General features: G+C 38.9%; 1 long non-coding RNA gene across 1 annotated transcript in view; it reads left to right on the top strand.

Moving 5' to 3' along the window:
- The window catches only part of LOC130159175 (uncharacterized), a 153,687-nt gene that overhangs the window by 122,954 nt on the left and 10,276 nt on the right, over positions 1 to 20,457 (top strand). Inside the window, exons 4-5 of the long non-coding RNA XR_008825647.1 lie at positions 17,113 to 17,187; positions 18,402 to 18,436. This is a non-coding gene — a long non-coding RNA (uncharacterized LOC130159175). The remainder of the gene's footprint in view (positions 1 to 17,112; positions 17,188 to 18,401; positions 18,437 to 20,457) is intronic.

The raw sequence follows: 20,457 nt of genomic DNA on the forward strand, positions 1-20,457 counted from the left end.
GAAGTCAGGAGCCAAACAACTGGCAATGTTTGCAAGCTCTGACAATGACAATAAAGATCTGCAGCATTCACTCAGATGCTTACTAAGTTACCTGTCTTCCTCTTGGGCAATGTAGAAATAGTTTAAATGAGGGAGCTGAACAGCTCTGAGAATTCCCTATTCCTAGGAGAAGGATTGGGGTGAAGTTATTGAGTATACAGTGCAGTTTAGTTATCAAAATATGTTTGCAGTAGTTTGGCTGTTTGGACAGGAGATTGTACTTGGCTGGCTTGTTAGTGGTGTGTGCTTTCCATGAGCAATAATTGAGATTAAACATTCTCTAGGGAGGCAAGTAATTTATTTTGTAGTAAACTGATACCTGTTGATATTTTAACATTGCTTACATTATTTATATGTAGATTTGCATCCATGAACTGGAAAATATAATATTTTATTTCACAAGAAAAGTAATTTAATGTTAAAAAATTAATAAAATATTAATTACATATAAAAAGGCTTATGTAGCACCCGACACGTACGGTACATTATTACAAATTGTTCATGCTGAATAAATTGCTTTGCACAGGAAATGGGAATACATTAGCACAAAATACGAGCAGCAGAAGTTAGCTGTTCTTTCTGGTAGACAGGCAGGTATGGTTAGGAAAGTAGCATACATGGACTCATCTCCTGTACCTGAGGAGAGCAAAGCAGGAGAGACGGTGTATTGTAGCTACCTATCCTTGTTTTTGGAAAGGATCTGCTGGCTGAAAGCTTCCCAATTCCAATGTGCTGTGTTACTGCAATACATAATTGGTTTATGTCTATATTTTTTTCCCCTCTTTTGTTGGAGTGCCTGAGAACCTGTAGTTGGGAAATTTTGGGCTTCCACAGTGCTGTTTTCCAGTTCATCAGAACTGTAATGATTCAAGCAATAGTGTAATTGGGCAAAGAGTTGGATTAATGTTGTGACAATTAATTTAAGACTTTAATTCTTGTCAGGGAAAGGACAAGCTCAGCTGGCACTGGGGAGAATGGTTAAGTAGTGTTGGGGAAAGCATTTTGTTTCATTGACAATACCAATATTGTGTATTAACAACAGATTTCATTGCAAGCCATCAGCACATGATTATCCCTGGATTTTACATTAATTTCTATGTTGAGTCTTGGCCTCACTTAATGGTTTATGTGCTGAACAGAATGACATCTGAAACAAGGAGTTGCTTCCTTAGATGGATAATCTCCTGCCAGTAAATGCGATACATCTGAAAGTTGTTTGAATAATGTGCATGCTCTCTCAGGCAGAAAAACCTACCTGACTTTCATATGGTTGAGAGAAGTCATGCCTTTTAACTTTGCACTGCTTTTGGTCAAGATGATTTATTCTGAGGAAATACTCTTACCTCATGCACTCTAACCTTTGCAAAGCTTGTTCTATTACATGTTCATAGCCTCTTCTGCAGGAATGGTAGTTCTCCTCCTAATGTGCTCTGTAGCTTTATAAATGGCAAGGTCACGTCTTTGTAGGGTTTGCGACAAAGATGAAAGTTCTCTCCAAGCCTCTTTCCCAAGAGCTAAATCTACTGAAAAACAGGGTTTTCAAGATTTTTCCAAGCTGAGAAATGTTGAGCACTCAGATAAGGATCATACCTTTTTTTCATGGCAGCATCTACAAAAAAACATATGTATTTAATTTGCAGACACTCTGCATACATTTGGAACTGTCCTGCAACTCCCGTTACCTTCCTACAACCATTGTAATACTGAGCTAATCTGAGTAGTTTTTGTTCTTATGTAAGCTCCATGTTTCTGTGGGCTGGTGTTTGAGTGATTAATATTGTGTATGTTTCTTCTGAATATCTCAAAGATGATGAATTTTGAAATATACTCGAGTGCTTTAGATTGTCAAGTGTCAGTTAAAGTTTGTGCACACAAAGCAATTGTAAAATTTATGGAATAAGGCCTGAATACTTGGGCAGTAGTAGCTAACTACGTTTTAATAATATCCTCAGCAAGTGGTACAATAATGTACATATTTGGTATATGTAGTTGTTGTTGCGTGTCCATTCCTCATGTTTTCCTTACCTTTCTAAGGGCCTTTACATCAAAGACCCTTTTTGGTGCGTGCAGTGATACATACATTTAAATTCGCCATAGTGAAATGTTTTTCCTAGTATTTCTTTGTACATTTGATAGTAAATTGTAGTGTGCTACTTAATTATGATTCAGGATGGTTCCTGCTTAGTTGTCTCTCAAAACTATAAATATATTTCATCTATATTTCCTCCTTGTCTCTCTGAGCATCCAAGAACAGTGATGAATTCCACTCTTAAAAACATGCTGTCATCTGGCAACACAAACATGAAAAATAACATTAACTATATAGAACATTATGAGTTTGAGGAAAGTGCTGTTACGTGCCACTGGCTGCCCACAAACTGTTCAGGGCAGCTGTGATGGGAACAGTAGATGCCCTCTTAAAGCTGAAGTTGAGCTTCTGTATGGCTATAACAATACTGAGTCGCTGCAGGTGGAAGCAGAAATTCCTTCATTCCAGCATGTGTTCCCATAAACATATTAAATTAATATATACCTCTGAATCAAGATGTTGAGATACTTTCTCATAGGAATGCTATTGGGATTCTATGTGCCTGTCATAACATTGATCCAGGCAGACCGCTCCAATGGATGTGTTAAACAAGTTTTTACATCAGCACATAAAATCAGGAATTTATGGCTTGCCATAAGGCGTACAAACTGAGATTTCAACTCCCTGTAGTGCGTGGCACATCACGCATCAGGAATGTCACTGTTCCTTGTAGCATCTATTACTCCAGCCTGCTGCTAAAATGCGATTCTAGGCTGTGCTTCATGTATTTCAGGAGCTAGGATAAGACAGGAAGATGGATAAATTACTGTGGGGTGGTGGCACAGAGGTGGTATAGCCTATCATTCCCCAAAACTTTTTCTAATGTTGTTTCTGAACATGACCCTTTCTAAAACTAGTTTTGATAACCCTGACTATTCAGATGTCCACAAACAGAACAAATTAAGTAGAAGTGGAAAGCCAAAGCACACTTAGCATACGGAATTTAAAAATAACAACAAATAAATGATTTATTATCGGTCTGAAACAAGCTTTTATTTCATGCCAGCAAACTCTTCTGCAAGCTCCATTTGTATGTAGCACCTGATGTTAATTGCTGCTGGGAGTACTACACTGGCTCTCCTCTAGTGCCTCTCTGCTGCAAGGCCCATTTCAGTTCTTACGAGCAATTTTTGTCCCCTGTACAGCCAGCAGCAGTTACCTAGCAAGTCCTTGCAGAGTTTCAAAAGCCTCTGCCAAGACTTTACAATTTCCTTTCATCTGCTCATGATCTCTAATTCTAGTTTTGCAGTGGCAATAGCAGTTATCACTGAAGAGACACCGAGTGTGGTTGTACTTTAACTGTCGAATAAAAATATTGAAACTTAATACCTTTTAAAAGCTGTGATGTGCTTCATAGCAGCTAGTGTTATGTAAGTTTTAACCACATCAGCCGCTGCTCCAGGTAGGTCATAGTCAAAGTGAACGTTTTGCTCTCTTTGAAGAGGTGGAGAATCTAGTGACGGTGATACTCTGGGGCTGACAGGCGTAAACTCAGTTGTGCAGATTTTAATTACATGTGAGCCGTGTTTCTCTCACTCAAGGCGTGAAAACCATTTTCACACGTATCCAACAAACCCTTGAGTTGACTTCTGTTTTGCTGGATGAATTTCAGCCCTGTTTCATCTTCATTTCATGTACTGGTGCACGAACTTCTTATCGGCTTCTTGCCAGAGTAATGCATGTGACATGCTATGGAACTGGATGTCAGGGTAGTGTAAGAATAAAATTGTTTCCATTGGCTAGGCTTTGGGAAGGGATAGTGAACTGAAAAACCTGTTACATCCTGGCCTCTGTTTCATACACTTCTCATGTAAACAGTGACCATAATCAAATAGTTGCCTGATGGCTGATTGATGCCTGGTATGAGGAGGAATAACAGCACTTTACTACACTGACAATTGACAAGTCCTGTGCCTTTTACAAATATAATCATCCCTGTCCTTGTAACCAGTTATTAATAGAAGATGCCAAGGATGTCGGTATATATAGCATGCTATATATATATTTATGCAGTCAGACTTCTCAAGGAAACTGCTACTCAGTCCCTCTCCCATGGGATCCCATCTCAAGCTTTCAATCTCTAGTTCTTCCATGGGATCCAATGCAACTCTGGAATGGGGTGCTGGATAGCAATAGGGATGCTGGTTGGGTGCTGTCTGAGCTTCATCTAGCCTTTTGTTTCTCAGCCTTGTGGGCTCTTGTAATAACAGAAATTTTCTTTATTTCAGGATGCACACACCTTTCCCTTAATGCTGATAACCCATCTTTCAGCTGGAGTAGAACAGACCTGGAATGGGGCGAGGGCTGGATTTTGTGCCATCTTCTTAAGTGAGTGAGGGTCAATGATTGTGACAGTTGGCTTCCTTTAGCCGATCGGGGCTTCTATCCAAGTGTTAGCAGCCATCCTGCTGAGCAGAGAGAGCAGGATCTACCCACGCTCCAGACCAGGGATACATTTTCCCTGCTACATTTATTCTTGCAACTGCATTCACTTAAGAGACACAAAGAATTGTAGCTTTGCCCTCTGAACTTTGACTCCAGCCTCCCACATTAATGGAGATCATGGATAGAAATATATCCATTTTTATTCACCATTATGTAATTTCTCTTTCTCTCTCATTTATTTTGGCATTGACAAAAACTGAGGAGAGGCTGCTGCATTACTCTTATTATTTGGCTCAGTTTCAAGAGAAACCTAGTCGATTGAGGTTTCTGTGCTAAAGACAGCTGGTCTGCCCTGCTCGAGGGATTTCAAAATAGCCTACCAGTCTTTGCATGGGTCTGTGCTCCGCTTCTCAGACTCCAAGGCCATATTCCAATTACTCCTTCACAAGGGCTGATTTAAGAATGAGGATAGGCATGCAGAAAAGTTGTATTTTTTAGCTTGTAGCTAAAATCAGCAAGTCTGATGTTGGTCTTCTGCTTTCTGGCTATGTGGCAGAGTACCTTGGCCCAAGAAATATCAAGTATTTCCTGCTAGCGTGGCTAACAGGCTGTTCTGTACAAGGCAGGGAATAAAGGGGACTGGGTTCAAGCAGGAATACAGGAGAGAAAGAAGATAACAAGGTTACCAGTTCAGCTGAATTCTACCAGCTTTACCTATCCCCTGTAGCGTAAGCTACAACATAAAGCCAGAACACCCAAAGTCCAGGGCTGCGAGCAGCAACTAGTTATGCTACATGCTGCTGCTCTCTGTTGGCTGTCGCCTGCTGCATACTACTCGCTTTCACGGTGCAACTCCTCCTTTTTTCAGTTGAACTGGTATTTCATATAACTTTTTCAGTATCTGTACCTTGAGATGGAGAAAGAGTATAGCTGTAGGACAGGACTGAAATAATGAAAGATCCATCAGAATTTACTGGGCAGCATCTAAGTATCTAAGAGAGTTTATGAGGGACTGGTGACTTTCATGTGTCTAGGGAAGTTGCATAAAACCAAAACTTTGTTGAAGATACCACCCGTTTGAGAAATGGGAATTCATCCACTTCTCAATCTGCTGGAGCAGTCGCTTTGATGCTGCTTTCAGTAAATAGGCAGGAAGAGAGAAAGAGAAACTCTGGGAGTGATGTGCTGTCAGAGGCTGAGAGCCAACATTCCACACTTTATTGCTTAGATTGCTGTTTGCAAAAGTTTGGTCCAAATAACTTTAGTTATACGAGTAGACAAATTAATGAAGCCTGCTTTTCCATGTATTTGGGTCTATGGTTCATTGATCTAGAAGACCTTTAAACAGACCTTTTTTTAAAAAAAAACCACAAACAAACCAACCAACCAACTGTGCACTGTGGCCATGCCCCTGAATCAGACATGAAAGCCCACATGGCATAAATTCTTGGTGTGCTTTAAATGGTACTGTCAAGGTTTCCCTGTCATTGGAGGTGAGAGCAGCCTTAAGAATGGATGATGTGGTGTCCGATAAAGGTCTGGCTCACAGGGCAGCCTTTTTCCCCAGTAAAGCTACACAACCTCTCTCTTCTCTATGTGCTTCCTCTTTTCATAAAGCTTGCAGGAATTTTGTGTCTTTGAGACCTGTCCCCTATCAAATGTGAAACTTGATGAACAAGCTTAAAAGTGGTTTGGTGGAAGAAAGACAAAGATATCCACACGCTCATGTATTTTATTGCCTGAATGGGACACCAGGCTACAATCTAAATCATAAAAAAAGCTACCCTAAATTTTGCAAGTTAGTCTTTGTCACAAGGGGGAAAAAGGGATAATTTGTTTATACTCTGGATAATGTTTCAGACATCATTATTCTTGGAACCCTGTAGTTTGCCATATCAAGTGAAGCATCAGTTTCTAGACACCCTGCTGACCACACAAGGAAGAATGCCAAGTCCTTCCCAAAACCCAGGACCTTCACAGAGCAAACAGATGTGCTGCCTGCAGTGCTGAGCCACCGAGTATAAAGGTTGAATCAGTTTCTAGGAAATTAACATTATTTAGCCTTTACCAGAGAAATCCTATCCCTGGTACTTTTCTCGTAGCCTCTGTTTCATTTGAATATATTCCCCAGTGTCACATCTAATTTTTGTATCTGTAAAGAATCCATTGCGGAGGATCAAACAGCAGAGTCTGAAAAAGCAAGCGTATGAGCATGGGTGATATGGCACAGAAGTGCAGTCTCCTTACTCCGTTGGCTACTGATCTGAGCACAACAAAGAAAATCGCTTTCAAAATACAATAACAATGACTGTCTGAAGCCTATTCAAACCAATGCAGGACAAACCTCAGAAGGGTCTGAGGTTCTGTTTGGCTCAGATAAGATTCAAAAAGCATCCCACTGTTTTGATGATTATCGGAAACTCTTGTATCTGCCGGACTGGGCTAGAAAACTTGAAAGAAGCTCCCAGCTTTCTTATAGGATTTTTCCTATTACCTGCTTTGGGCCAGATGTGCTTGTGGAAGGGCCTCAGTAGTAAAGATGTGCGGTATGCTAGAAAGAACTAAAATGGACAGAAGTGTTTGGTCTCCAAGGGATGTGGCCCTTCATTTTCTGATTCCAGCTGGGAAGAGATGATAGAGAAGTATATAGAAAGGAGGAACAGCCATTGCCTTTTTAGATCTCAGTAATGGCAATAAAACGTCCACTCTTACTTCTCATTGCAAGACTTTTCATCTTTGTGGGCCAGTTGTATCTCTCGTGCAGACCAGAGCAGAGAGTCTGATCTCCTCCTGCCATCTCTATCATTTTAGGTGGAACAAAACACAGATCCTGGCTAGCGCTCTTAAAAATACTGTAGTGTAAATATGTGGTGTTGATGTAATTGTTTTCTGTTTCTTCCATTGAATCTGGTCATCTTCATGCTGACTCCTTCTGTGCTGATCCTGCCTTTTTGCTGTTTGCCACCACGCTATTCCCAAGTATCGTACGAAGGAATTGACAAGTAGTAGGGAAGTTTGTTAGAAAGGAACATCCTTTTAAGAAAGTACACAAAAATATTCTTATCTCATCCTGAACATTCTGAATGTTGTGCAGTATTTGTCTTCAGGTGTTAGACACATGCGTATTCTCGAGACAGTGAGAAAGTATTCTGCAATGAAAATGTAAACATTTGAAAGTAGCATCCATCTTTCAAAGCTTTTCTGTTCACTGAATTCCAAGACACTTCTTTCATTAGTTAGGTTTGTTAGATTAGCTTAGTGAAATTAGATCCTTGAGAAAAAAGGAAAACAGTGAGCTGTCTCTACTGTGTTTCACACTGCATCTCTGTGCTTTGTGACACAGTTCTGATGACTGGATTATCTTTGTCTTGTATGTAGCACATCACGTATGTCGCAATGTATTTTACAGCTAGCTTAAGGCTACCATGGTAAGTCCTGGCCTTCTGCTGTACAACTTGGGTGAAAGACCTGTCCAAATGTCTCATGGCGCTCTCTCTGAAGTTGATAACCAAACTCCCCTAGGAATCTTGGTGTTACAATGTGAAACCGAAAGGTATACCCATATGTGTCCTACTCTGAATCGTAACAGATCTTTGTTCCTTATTTCTGAAAGATCCACAGATCAGAGTTGTGGATCCACAGGTGGTGAGCATGTTCTATTAAAACAAATGCACATAGATGGGGTGTAAGTTTGCAAGCTCTCTTTGGTTGTCATCAGTTTAAAATTTTCAATTTCTTTTTGTAAAGAAAAGATTGTAAGGCTGTTAAGCATCTTTAGCTTTAAAATAATAAATTATATTTCTTCTGGTTTTATTCTTTCTAAATCTGAAGGGGCCTTGGCCACAGCTTTATCCTTTGTTTCCCACAAGACCAACTGATTAAGTCAGTTGTAAGGGTTCAGAGATAAAATGCCAGTTCTAGGTAAAAAGTGAATGACTTGGGTAGGAAGATTCCCACATTAATGTTTTTCTATCACTATTTGAATGTATTTTGAGTACATGAATTTCAATATATTACTCTCTTTGGTGATCTGCAATAATATATTGCATTTTTAAAATAAGCTTTTTTTTTTAAGTTATATGCTTGGTTCAGAGCTGTGGCTGAATTAATTCTTAATATTATCAGGGTTACAGCATCATCTTTATTTGAATACCAAGGGAAAACCTCAGGGTTATTCTTTTTATATACAAAAAATATCTCTAGGGATAACATTTGCCAGTGGTTTCCATGTTATCTGTGTTACTTTAAACAACTTGTGCAAAAGGATATGTTGCTATATCTCTAATTGTGTACCACAGTCACTCCTGATGGACTTTTATTCCTTATTACTTCTATTGTCTGCACTGCATTACTGGAAGATGACAACACATCTGGTCTTCACTCTGTTAAATTCTGGACAAACGTGTGATGAGTGACTTGGGCACGTTGCAGTGTAAAAGTGATAAGAAGAGGTAGATTAAGAAATAGCAAGGCTAAGGTGAAGCATGGTAACATGAATGGACAAGTACTTGTAATAATTACATTTTTAACATTGCTAATGGTAAATCTGATGTTTTTTGGGGTTTTTTTTGCAGCTGTAACTTTTACAGATGTTCTTGTTACAACTATGCCATCTTCAAATATTCAGTTAGGGATTTTTTTGCTAGCTTGCTCACAAGACTGTTTGTTGGCTTTTTTTTTTTATTTGTAGCTCTGCAACACATCAACTTGGACTGAAATTAACTGCCAAGAAATAAAAATTCTAATTTAGATTCTTAATTACCTGCCTTCAGGTATGCTCATGGATCATCAGAGACTAAGGAAAATCTGCAATGATTGTGTAATAATTTTGGACTGGCAATACATTAAACAAATGTCTTCAGCCACAGAGGTCTGCTGAAGCAGTTACCTTGGGGACAGCTCCACAAGCTGCCACACGTGTCTGTAACCTGAAAGGCACCGGAATTGTTGCAGATCTATGGACATGAACAGCTCTGTGCCTGCACGAGAATTTAGTCAAGGAGTGACTCTAGTCGTGATGCTTGAATGAAGAAGTGCTTTGTAGGTTTGGTTTTGTTAGTGCAGAAGAGAAGCATTTTATAACTAGCACGTCACCATGTTCAGTTATATCAACCCACTAACTAGTTATGCCCGTTCATAGGTCTGGTGATAGGCAGGTAAAATTCTACACTGCTGTCCCTCAAGGGAAAGCAAGCTATATAATCAGCCTGTCATTTGGGAGAAAAATCCTGCTATTTTTATCCATGCTGATAGCCACCTTATCTTTAATTAGAAAATTTGTGTTGATAATAATCTGGAAGCTTTTTGTTTCACCAAGAGAAAGATAGCACCATCTATTCAGACATCATTCCATTTAGTTAAGTACACTAGTTCAGTACACATTGTACAGATTATCTTTAATTTTGGTGGCAAAATTCTGTTTTGTGATATATTTAATTTACATGGTAATTTTAGTAATTAATTTTCAGCAATCCAGCAAAATCGTTGAATTAAGAGGATCCTAAACCTATTGCTGCAAGCTAGCTGGTAACACTAGTCATCTGGCAACAAGCACAAATAGTGTGAGAGAAAGCGCTGCACCAGTGATAGAGGCAGCTGAAAAAGGGTCATTTCTACAGACTAGTGAATTCTCTTTTTCTTTTCCTAAGAACCGGGAAGATATAGTGCATGATGTTGGGTGAAAGATTTAGATCTATTTTATGTCTTTTCAGATTTGGCAAAACATTTCATTGAGATACTATTTTTTGTTGTTGTTGTTTGCTTTATCAAGAGAAATATTTTTTTCTTTTTTTCTTCACCCCCTTCCACTCTTCCCCCTCCTCCTTCTTTTCTCTTCCTTTTTTTCCTCTTTTCCTCCTCCCTCCTTCTTTATTTTCCTCCTCCTTCTTTTCCTCTAGCATGAACTCATTAACCAGAATATCTCTGCTTCTGCACTACTATGGTTTGTGCTGGGTTGAGTAAGAGTAGCTGAACAGTAAAAGGTTGGGGTGCAGGTTTGCTTTCCTGATAAATGAAGCTATGGTGAGGGTGAGTTACTTGTAGCTTACATCCCCTGCAAGTGCTAAGTTATAAGGGATAATCAGTGAAGATGTTCCTGTTGCATAACTGCTGTATGGCACTTCACGAAACTGCAGTAGACTACACAGGATTTCTTCACTGATTTGATGAAGTACCTTTTAAAACAAGACAGCTGATTAAACCGTGTCATTTAAGTGAGAGTGGATAGTGAGGGTCCAAGGTTTAGGATATGCTATTAGATGGTGATTAAATATAATCCAGCCTTGTAGCCCAACCAAGAGTGAGGCAGCACTGAGGAGATAATGCTCACAAGGGCAGATTTCCTCCCAGTCTCTACAGAAAGCTGGTATCGGTGTGCCAAGCGGGCTACCCATCATGCTGAACAGGACTGCCTGCTTTTGCTCCCACTCAGCTGTAAGGTAACTATATGATGTCTGATTGAATTGTTGTTGGGGTGGGTGAGCTTAGTTTGGCATGGAAGAGGAGCAGAGTGAGGAGGCATTTTGTGCAATGACAATATGCGTGCCTCTAATCTTTGTTCAGCTGTTGTCTTTGCTAAAACTCTCTAGGACTGGAATTAGTGTACTGGGAAGCTGTTTATGATGAGGCTTCCTGACCTTGCTGCAATACAGTAATTGTATAGAATAATATTTTACTTGCAAATGCTTCCTCATTGAATTCCTTGGCTAAGTTTAAATTAAGCCACTGTTCGGTGTGAATGAGGATGACAGAATTTAACCATCAGAGAGTAAAAAATCCTGCCACAATTTAAATTGTACTCCCTACCACTTTCCCACTTTTCTGCAGGAAAATGAGCTTCCCTTATTGCCAAGAATAGCATGCTCTGAGATAATCCAGCTGAAGCATGTAATGTATGAGTCAGCCTGAGTTTCCCTTTGAACCACAATGTTCATTAAAGTCTACAAAGTGGTGTTGAGTTTCAAACAAAACCCAAGCAATGAAAAGGGCAAAATTCTTCAGATTTGCTGAGTTCTACTTTGAATTTTGGGTGCATCTGTAGGGCTTTGGGTATAGGAAACTAGGCAAAGACCAAGGTTACCAGGTTACTTCTCTAAGGGCATCTTATTAAAGAATTCATTCATGTTAATCTTAAAGACACATCACCTAATTTAAGAGTTTATCCAAAGGCTATTGGAGTTGATTGGAGTTTTTTCCATTGACTTTAGCAGGCTGAAGTGTCCAAGTGTCACAGTTTAATCTGAAAATGCATTTCAGTGAAGCAAGCCATGTTTGCTATTACATGCCAAGTAGCTTTTTGCCTTGTTGATATAATGAAATATCCAATTTGAGCAACAGTTTAGTTTAATTGAGCAGTTATCTGATAATCTGCACATGCTTAATGGGGTAAATGTGTGAGGCAGGTGCAAAAATAACCCTTCAGTAAATTAAACTAATACAACATTCAATGAACTAATAAGGTGCAATGGGAGTTACATTTCAATTAAAAATCTATGAGGATATAAGCAACTTATGAAAGTTGTTTGTTAGTTTTGCTTGCTTTCAGTGGATGGAAGAATCAATCAAAGGCTCCTTAAACACATGACTGAGTTGGAAATGACAGCCAAAAATATGTTTTAATGAAGATATAACAGTTTCTCTTCCAACTGCATTTGGCAGTGCTACTTATTAACAACCTGCCTGGCCTCACGTTCCACATAGAGTGACTTGGATTTTCTCATAACACTTTATGAAAGGACCAACTTTAGAGAATGACCAACATACGTCTCAATTCCTACAGGCATAGTAGAGACTACCTGTGTGTCTGAGAAAACCATTAGGTTTATAGACTTTAAGAATGAATAACTCCTGATATGCTTGCAATAAGCGAAGGGGATTGATCTTTAGTGGTTTTCCAGATATGCTGAGAGTTATTCAGCAATTTGAAACTCCAGGGGCTGCAGCTGAAGAGGCCAAGAACAGATTTGATTGCCAGCCTTGCAGAGGTCCAGTGAATATATAGATCATTTGTAAGAGCAGCATGTTACAAATGGGCTATTTGAAGAGAAGCAAAGCAATAGGGAGAAGATGTACCAAAGGGAGTGCCATCGGCAGGACTTCTGTGAGCCTGAACCAACGTTTTCTGAAGGTTCTGAGACTTTCTTGTTAATGTAATGACTATAGAACCAGATGTCATCTCTCTTTCATGACAGCCTAACAAGGCTTTAATGAATTGTAATTGCACCTCTTGAATTGCAATTACAACATAAACTTACCACCAATGTCTACGTCCTTCTGCATCTTTCCCAGCAACAACCCAGGTGAGGCAGAATTTCTCTTGGGCTTTTTGTTCTCCCTATTTTGTAAAATGGAGGGAGGGGTGGGGGGTGGGGAATTATTCTGTTTTGTTAGAATCTGTGATGTGTTGTTATATGTGCTAAAACAGCACAGAGAGCAAAGGGATCCTGATTCAGCCCAGAGATCTAACAAACAGTCAATGGAATTAAAGGCTAACTAAACAAAATTAGCTACAATATTCCCCCTCTCATATGGAAGGCCTTACTGAAAGAGAGGAATGGCCTAGTAGTATCTTAGAACTGAGATTACTGATAGTGATTGCTCTGGTGTTTTGCTAGGGAACAGATCCCCAAATAGTAGTAAAATGTTATTCCTGTCTGGTTTCATCGTCTTGGTATGCCTCGAGGTATCTAACCTGTAAGTTTCAGTTACGGTTTTGTCCCCAAAATGAAGTAAAGTTAATCTTTTACAGGGATTCTAATAAGGCTTTCCACAGAAAGGTTACAAATAGTCTTCTAAAACATCAAAATGATAGGGGTAGCATTCTTTACTAAAGTAATTACCAATCACAGGATTAATGAGTTTGAAATTTGCTGTTATTTTGTTAACCTGAATGCTTATATGTGTCAGTTGATACAGGATTATTCTTGACAGGTGGACCTGTAATTTAGGCTATCACATTCTTTCTATCAGGAGGAAATTATTTGTCATACTCAATGTGTCAAAATATTTGGAAAGTTGCCCAGAACAGGAGTTAACCAAACACCATACAACATTAGTTTTAATGTAAATTCCATTAGTGGATCTATAAATTACACAGTGGTTGTATTTCCCATATCTCTACTGGTTTATCCCAAGGACCTTGTCAGCATGAAGATTGTGTTTTGATGATGCAGTAGACAAACCATAGAGAGACATGCAAAAGTTGTGCTTTAGAAGAGGGATCAGACTTTAGGCTGCAAATGGTTCCTATCCGATGTTCTGCATAAGCCTATCTCCAAACCCACTGAAATGAAAAGAAAAACCTTCTGCTTACTTTAGTAGCCATTGAATCCATATAATTTACTAAAAATAACTCAAATCCCTACCTTCTCTGAAATCCATGGCAAAACTCCCAAAGTCTTCATCATGGCTATTGTTTTAGACTCTGGTTTTGATGGGGTTTTTTTTCAGCTTGCATATAGATACAAATTCAAGAATGTATTTGAATTGAGAATGAGAAGTTCATGCAGCCCTCAACATCTCATGGCATGTGCTGTCCTGTTTAAAGATTAAGTGTTGCATTGCACTGCAATATTTTTACAAATGCAAATATTTTTCTTAGCAATTTTTTAATGTCACATGGGCGTTTGCATTGTTATGGTCAGGATCAGTATTTGGTCTTTCTTAATATGCTAGTGACAAAAATAGAGTTTAAAATATTGACCTGTTTTGACATTGTCATTGTGGAAAAGTATTTTGGAGATACCTGCAAGTAGTCTATGAAAATGGGTGTTTCAGAGGGGGGCATAATTCTCTTTGATGAAGTGCTTATTTTAAAGCAAAGACATTATCTGTATTGCAACCTTGTATGCATTGGAGTTTTGCATAATTTCTAGCAATCTCAGTGTCTGTGTTCTTATCCATTACATATTCCACTGGTTAATTTATGAAGTGTGAGGAATAAAGCTGGTTAAAAATAAATTTACTTTGGTGATACTTAATCTTTTTCCACAATACGTGCTGTAATTAACATATTAATCTGTAACAAATGCTAAAAGTTTTTTCCTAATCGCTTTGCCATACATTTCATTTGACATTTCAGTTATATTTCACTGGCTTGCCCTATGAGCATAAAGCAATAAAAAAAATTCAATGAAATCAGACATTCATACTAAGAATCTGATTTTTGTATAAGATTAATTTGATTTTTGTGAAAAGACTCTGTAGCTGGGAAGACTATGACTTACATGAACAAAAATACCATTTGCTAAATGCCAAGCGGAGGGAATAGAATAAGAACTTGAAAATGATTATGTAACATTTTAGATATACTGAGATAGCTCAGAGTGTAAGTTAAGTGAAAAGCATTACAGAGGCACATTAAATTGCATCTTTATGGGGAATAAAAAGCCTACAAATCACAAAACCTGCTACACTCTGGAAATGAACGTATAAATATGCTGGCATCATACCATGCGGGGGGTCAAATCCCTCTCTCAGCACAACCGCCCTACTCGGTTTAACTTTGCAAATAGTTTGAAGAACTTTAATGAGATTGAGTGATTTGTATTCTTACAATGGTGGCTATATGTGGGATTTTACTTTTTCTTTTCAGTGTTGGGAATTAAATATGGCAGTACTGAGCTTAATCTGTAAGAGTTATAGAAGCAAGGTGATTACAAAAATGCTTCATTTAGTTTCATCAGTGTTTGTGTTGTATCAGCTCTTCTTTCTAATGGCTGAGAGCATTTTGGTAGACATATTATTATAGTTATTTTATTGTTTGTATTGGAGTAGCAGCTTAATGTGCTAGTTATGGACAGTGTTCCACAGTGATAGACATAGCAACGTAAGAGTATGAGTTGGGCCCTGCCTCAAGTTGTTTATAATCTACTATAAAACAGCAGTAGGAAACCTTACGATAGAGTACTAAGGTGGTACTTATGGCACACCATTCAATGTGCCATACCTAACTAAGCAAACTAATCAATCCATTTATCTATTTTGAATAATTTTCCCCAAAGTGTCCCTAATGGGTGTTTCAATTACTGAAAAAGGGAAAACTTTCTTTTCCTGGGATTACAGGAGAAGTGTTTTGTTAAATAGGAGCAACTGAGAGTTAAGGTGCCAAATCCCCTGTTATTGCTTCTGCAGGAAAGAAAGCCCCAAACTCTCATTCTCAAAATTACTGTTCACCTGTGATCACATCCTGGCAGCCAGCAATTATGTTTTCATCAGTAAATGATCTATAAGTGAAAGTTGCGATCTTGGGCTGGAGGACTAGGAGTATATAGGCAGAGATTATGGTTTCAGATCCTGTCAGAGCATTGACCTTGAAAGTAAAAATTACAGCACAACATGATTTCGTTCTGTATGTGGCCCCCTCTGTTATCCTTTCCTGAATTTCTCCTGCCTACTCAACTTCTTTTCACATTGTATTTGTGCGTTTGAATTTTCTTTCCAAAATAAAGCCATTTGCATTTGTCTTTTTAACAAATTTGATAAACTTTGGAGTATTTTGTGATGATTTTTTTTAATTGGCTCACTGATAATCTTTGTTTTCAAAGTGCTTTTTAGTTACCTGTCTAAATTTGCATCATTTTTATAGTGGATGCACAGACAAGCCCTCTATGCCCCGCTTAACATATTACTGATCTTGGAGCAGATTTATCTGGCTAATGTCCTCCCTCCTCACAGTAACTGAATGCTGGATGGGAAAATGCACATGGTCTGTCCATGGCCCACCAGAAGAGTTTGGTGCTCTACACGTTCCCCTGGAGCACTCTTCCCTGAACAGCTCCATTTGTGGGTGCCTGGTGAAGGTGGTACCCTGATGCCAGACAGTGGCACGTCCAGGTGTACATCAAGCAGCAGAAACCCTTCAACAACAGCTTCAATAATCTGTGCTGCTCTTTAGGAATTATTAATCAAAGCCTTACTAAATTTAAGATGTGTGACAACTGCTGCTCTATCCGTTAGGCAAGTTGTCTTGCCAGAGATGGAAACCAAACAATTTGACGTAATAGATTCTTGAAAATTGCCAGCCATTTCTTGTCACTTATTTATTCTCCAGGCACTGACAAATTAATTCTCTAATAATTTGCTCTAGTATTTTTCTGGGCACTGAAGTTAAACTAGCATGTCTCTGTCTGTATCTTCCTTTTCACCTCTCTGTGAAGTTAGGTATGATATTTGCCCTTCTTATTCTCTGGGGCCTCCCCTCTGCTTTGAAAGCAAGCCTGCTTGTGGGAACTGAGTTAATCATTCCATTTTGGCTTAGAGTTACTGACTGGCATTTGATTCAGCAGTTCTCTGATATTAGCGTTTGAGAGCATACAGAAGAAACTGCTTGCTCTCTTTTCCTAGTTAGTATTCAAGGAATGACTGAGGCAGAATAGACAGAGATGTCCAGGCTTAGCAGGATTATAATTAAAGGAGAACAAAGAAACTGAGAACAAAGGTGAAAAATAGAAGGGAGGGGTGAGAAAGAAAGAAGGAAAGAAAAGACCAGAAGTGTCAAAGAGTAATAAGAAGTGGATCTCTTGATTCAAATCACTGATATGTTTTTAGGTCATTTGTAGCTTAAAGTCTTACTGTCTCTCCCTCTTTTTTGTCTTGATCAGAAAAAGGAAGTTTTACTGCATGAAGTTGCTAAAACAAATACTGACATTGGGATTTCCTCCTGCCAGGACATCAAGGTATGTTGCATATGGCTGTATGTGTATATTTTTATTTATAAATAAATATGTAGATATATACACTCACCAGAATTGATAGTTGCTTATGAGAATGCTAAGCCTCCAACCTATGCAGAAATAGATGTTACTTGGGATACTGGCTGTAGCTAATGGCACTGACTCACATAAGATCCCAGTGTTCCTGAATTGTGGTTTAGTTGCTGAAAGAAAAATTCATTACAGCTTAGCACTGGACAGCTGGTACAACCCTTCTTTGGCAGTGTGTTTTACAAATCACCTCTAATATTCTGGCTGGAAGGTGGCTGCCAATGTATTCGGCATCAGACCAGAGACCAGAAAAAGCTGGGTTTTTAAGTCCTCATCTCTTATGTAATGTAACACTCTGTGATAAGTGATTTGGCTCTCTGGGCTTCAGAGGAAGAAAATTATTCTGTAACTGGTGTATTTGTAACCCAAATGGATTGTAGCGAATTCATCACTGAAATTCTGCTTTGTTCTTACACTAAGAACACTAAACTGCTGATTTGGATGGGTATTGTTTTGATTTTTATTTTTTGTTTGATGAACCATTTTTAGACAAGGTGAAGTAAATAGCTGCTTTCTATTTTCCAACCAGTTCCATGTAGGTGCAGTAAACAGACTTATTCTTCTAACGTAACTGTGTTTTTCGCATCTTGGGTTTTTTGTTGATTTTAAATAGTTTTTAAGACTTCTAAGACCTTTGCTATTATTTTTTTCACTACAGTGCACTCATTTATTGGTTGAAGGCCACTTGATCACTATGCTTTTGTGGGAATACGCTGTATATCTCCAAAAATCTCTTACAAAAAAGGGGGTAACCTTCAAGAGGATTTTGGAAGAGGAGAGTACCGTATATAAATTATCCACTTATTCTCTCATCTGTGGTTTCCTATTGATTTTTGTTTGAATGCAGAAGGGTTTAATTTAGTTACGTCAAGTGATTCTGTTGTTCTGCTTAATGACATCACATATGGGTTTATGTAAGCAGTGTAGAGGACCATCTAAGAGCATCCTCCCAGATTTGCTTTTGAAGTATGCATCATGTATCTTCTGACAAGAGATGTTCAAACAGCTTTGGATGCTAGTGTTGCCTGAAATCTGCTTTTGCATGATGCTTCTGGCTTATTTGCAGAAACATTTAAACATTTTTTTTTTTTTCTAATGCTAATAACATGTCCTTTTGTGGTTGGCAGGGGTGAATCTCACTGAAAGATCAGGAGTGGTTATGGTGAGTTTTTAGGAAAGGCAGCTAATCTGAGATCAGCACAAGAAGGAAAGATGACATGCCAAAAATCTATGTGCTTAGGAATAAATTATCTGGTAGGTGGAGTAGGGCAGCAGGCAGATCTGAATGTGGGTCACAAGTCCCAGAAGTGAAGTCTCAGGCAGCAGTCTCCCACTGAGGATTTGTGCAAGGGTTTGCAAGAAGGGGCTGTTCCTTTCTAGCTACAGCAGGAGTGTAAAGTAAAAAATGCAAAGTGGAAGAGTGTCACCTGGCCAAACAAAAGGAAGAGGCTGGAGGTGCTGCTGGGCTGAAAGAGAGGAGAATGATGTGCAGTCCAAGCTGTGCTCTGCCTGCACGGCCACCCAGCGAGTGGCCCTTCCCCAGGGGTGGGGGCCTGCTCTCCAGCGCAGGGCAATGTTTGTGGCCTGAGCAGCATGTTTGATTTGGTTTCCTCTGCTTTCTGAGGTCCCAGAAAGAGCAATTGTTTTCCATTCAGCTTTCCTGAACCATCTGCATTTTGGCATACTCCTATCACACATCCTTTATTACTAAACAGAAGAGCCCCCTCTTACCTAACCGTCATCAGTACAGGAGACGATCAGTGCCCCTGTACGAGGTGCCTTTCTTTGTATGTCTCTAATTCTGCTAGGTCCCTCTGGTAGAAAAAAAAGGCAGGAAACCAACCAGCAAATCAAAAAGGAGAAGATAAAGGGTTGATGACAGAATGTTATGCTATGGGCACTGATATGAAATATGTGATTATGGCTGCAAAGACAAAAATACTTGAAGGAATGAGGTCTGGTTATTGAATAATGGGGTAGTTCCAAAGAATTTTCATGTAGCTGGAGAAACTTGTGCCCTTGGGGAGAAGTGCTATACTGTCTCCCCAGTGGAGACAGAAAATGGATGAAAATTCTAATGTGATTCTGGTTCACAAAAAAGAATATGAAAATTGCACATTATACAGAAGGTATGGAGAGGAGGAAGGTCATTATGTAACTCCTGGGAGGGGAAAAAATAAAGCCCCATTATCCTATTGGATGTGCTTAACAGCTGCTAAAATATATACCAGATGATCGGAGATGAGTATATTACAGTATTGCATATGCTTTCAGGCGCTGCTTATAGACTAGGGAATTTTTGAAAAAGCTGCTGTATTATCAACAAAAAGAAGCAATAATTAAAAAAGGCCAGAGAACTGAGAGGATAGGCTTTTAAGGAAATAAGGTGCAAATTTATTGGCATATCTCTGTAATGTGTTTGGAACGAAGGGAGAATAAAATAAAGTAACCAAAATCTGGAGCAGGGGGTGAATTTGCCAGCGTCAAGACACAGTCTGCCCTTTTACATGGCTACACTCTGCACAGCACCTGTGTCACTAGGCAACATTATCATGGGGCTTCCGTCAAGTTAATTCTCATCACCCTCTTAATTCTCATCTCAAAGACATTGCAGAAAGCCTTCAGGCTGTTTGTAAGAACATTTTTACTTTATTAGGAACTAGAACCAGGGGTGGCAGGATTCTCTAAAGTAGTCAATCTTGATATGAGGAATGAGGATGCTCCACAGGGACTGCTAAAAGGCAGCTCTGCAGTGGAATCAACAGATCAAAAAAACCCCACCATCTATCTAACTATACCAAACTGAAAGATGCTGCACAAATGAAAAGCCAACATGTCACTGTAAAAAATCACAGTTCTGAAGGCAGAGGAGTATGAAATGAGCAAAATAATTTTTCAGGTGATGGAGAATTCATGTGTGTTCTCTGAAGGATATTTTTTAATGCTGAGTAATATAAATGTAGTTTTATGTTATCTCTTTGATGCATCTGGAAAGCATACACATGGAACTTAACCATTCACCACGTGTGTTTATATTGAAGTAGAGCACAGATTTGTAGATTACTTAATGTCATAGAGGAAAGTGAAAATGTAGCAAGTGTAGAACTTTATAACAGATAATTACATCAACAAAGACTGTGGTTATTAGTAGAAAATAGGAAGTGTGGCATGTATAGGTGAAGA

The sequence above is a fragment of the Falco biarmicus genome, chromosome 15, assembly GCF_023638135.1.
Source record: "Falco biarmicus isolate bFalBia1 chromosome 15, bFalBia1.pri, whole genome shotgun sequence".
Taxonomy (NCBI): Eukaryota; Metazoa; Chordata; class Aves; order Falconiformes; family Falconidae; genus Falco; species Falco biarmicus.